Source organism: Schistocerca gregaria, chromosome 3, assembly GCF_023897955.1.
Source record: "Schistocerca gregaria isolate iqSchGreg1 chromosome 3, iqSchGreg1.2, whole genome shotgun sequence".
NCBI lineage: Eukaryota > Metazoa > Arthropoda > Insecta > Orthoptera > Acrididae > Schistocerca > Schistocerca gregaria.
Window position 1 is genome coordinate 300,681,505 of NC_064922.1, and position 2,004 is coordinate 300,683,508.

General features: G+C 47.6%; 1 pseudogene; it reads left to right on the forward strand.

Moving 5' to 3' along the window:
- Window positions 1-1,019: 1,019 nt before the first annotated feature.
- Window positions 1,020-1,137, forward strand: LOC126357293 (5S ribosomal RNA; annotated as a pseudogene).
- The last annotated feature ends 867 nt before the right edge of the window (window positions 1,138-2,004 follow it).

The following is a 2,004-nucleotide window of genomic DNA, read 5'->3' on the forward strand; positions in this document are numbered from 1 at the left end:
CAGCCTACAGCATTATGGAGCCACCACCAGCTTCCACAGTGCCCTGTTAACAACTTGGGTCCATGGCTTCGTGGGGTCTGCGCCACAATTGAAACCCTACTATTAGATCTTACCAACTGAAATCGGGACTCATCTGACTAGGCCACAGTTTTGCAGTGGTCTGGGGCTCAACCGATGTGTTCACGAGCCCAGGAGAGGAGCTGCAGGCGATGTCGTAGTGTTAGCAAAAGGCACTCGAGTAGGTTATCTGCTGCCATAGTCCACTAACGTCAGATTTGACCACACTGCCCTAACGGATACGTTCGTCGTACGTTCCACCTTGATTTCTCCGGTTATTTCACACAGTGTTGAATGTCTGTTAGCACTCACAATTCTGCTCGAACGCTGCTGCTCTCGTTTGTTACGTGAAGGCCGTCGGACACTGTGTTGTCCGTGGTGAGGGGTAATTCCTGAAATCTGGTATTCTGTGGATGCTCTTCACACTTTGGATCTCGGAATATTGAATTTCCGACCGATATCCGAAGTGGAATGCCCCATGCGTCTAGCTCCAGTTGTCATTCCGCGTTCAAAGTCTGTTAATTTCCCTCTTTCGGCCAGAATCACGTCGGACGACTTTGCACATAACTCGCCTGAGTACAAATGACAATCCCACCAATGCACTGCCCTTTTATATTTTGTGTACGCGATACTACCGCTATCTGCATAAGTGTACATCGCTATGCCATGACTTTCGACACCTCACTGTAATGCATCTTCTCATACGCAATAGGAAAGGCTGTAGATCAGTATTCTGGCGGGATTGATTTACAGTTTCTGGAAATATTACTGAGAAATTCCTTAAAAGTCGAAGATATGATGCTATTAACGTTACCTTCCCTAATTTTTCCCAGTGCAATGGAAGATAAAATTCGAAACGAAAGAAATAACAGCTCGTATGAAGGGTTTATCGTGAATGGTATGGAAAACTGAGGCTGAAGAGTTACACTAATAGGAGTACCAGGGTTCCAGTCATCCTGGCTGCCAAAGGCCTTGCCGCAGTGGTAACACCGGTTCCCGTCACATCACCGAAGTTAAGCGCTGTCGGGCTGGGCTAGCACTTGGATGGGTGACCATCCGGTCTACCGAGCGCTGTTGGCAAGCGGGGTGCACTCAGCCCTTGTGAGGCAAACTGAGGAGCTACTTGATTGAAAAGTAGCGACTCCGGTCTCTGAAACTGACATACGGCTGGGAGAGTGGTGTGCTGACCACATGCCTCTCCAAATAGGCATTCAGTGACGCCTTTGGGCTAAAGATGACACGGCGGCCGGTCGGTGCCGTTGGGGCTTCATGGCCTGTTCGGGAGGAGTTTAGTTTAGTTCTAGTAAACCTGGCTCCACGGAGGACCCCTTTGGGAGATAACTGCGCAAATGTGTTTAAGAATCGCCACTGTATGAAATACCCTCCTAATTATTACAAAGGTAACTTGAAAGCAAAATTTTCACAGTTCCACTTCAATTGATAAGTTTTACGATTTAATGTACGCTCGCTCTTGTGAGGTGTTCCATGTGTTGGACTTGAATTTGGATGCAGCCCTACACTCAACTCTGCAGTGAGATAAGATTTGAAAATCCTTTGCGGATTAAAACTGTGAACCGGATTGGGACTCAAACACGACACTTTTGGAGGAAGTAAGGATGAGGAGTGATCGGGTACCTCAGCTGGTAGAGTACTGTCCAGCGAAAAGTAAAGGTGGGTTCGGGTCCCGAACCGACCCAGAGTTTTAATTTTCCACGAAGTTTCGTATCAACGTACACTCCGCTGCAGACAGAAAATTTATCTGCAGATACGGATTCTCTGCAACACCCAAGGATCATCTGGCAAAACTTGACAGGACTGTACAATTCGCTGCCCCGGTTCTTCAGATGTATCAACGATACTCTGTGCACTTAACTTTTGAGTAGACTCCAGACAGAATAATCCTTGGGACTAAGGTCAGATGATGGTGGAGGCTACGAAACAGGCCCT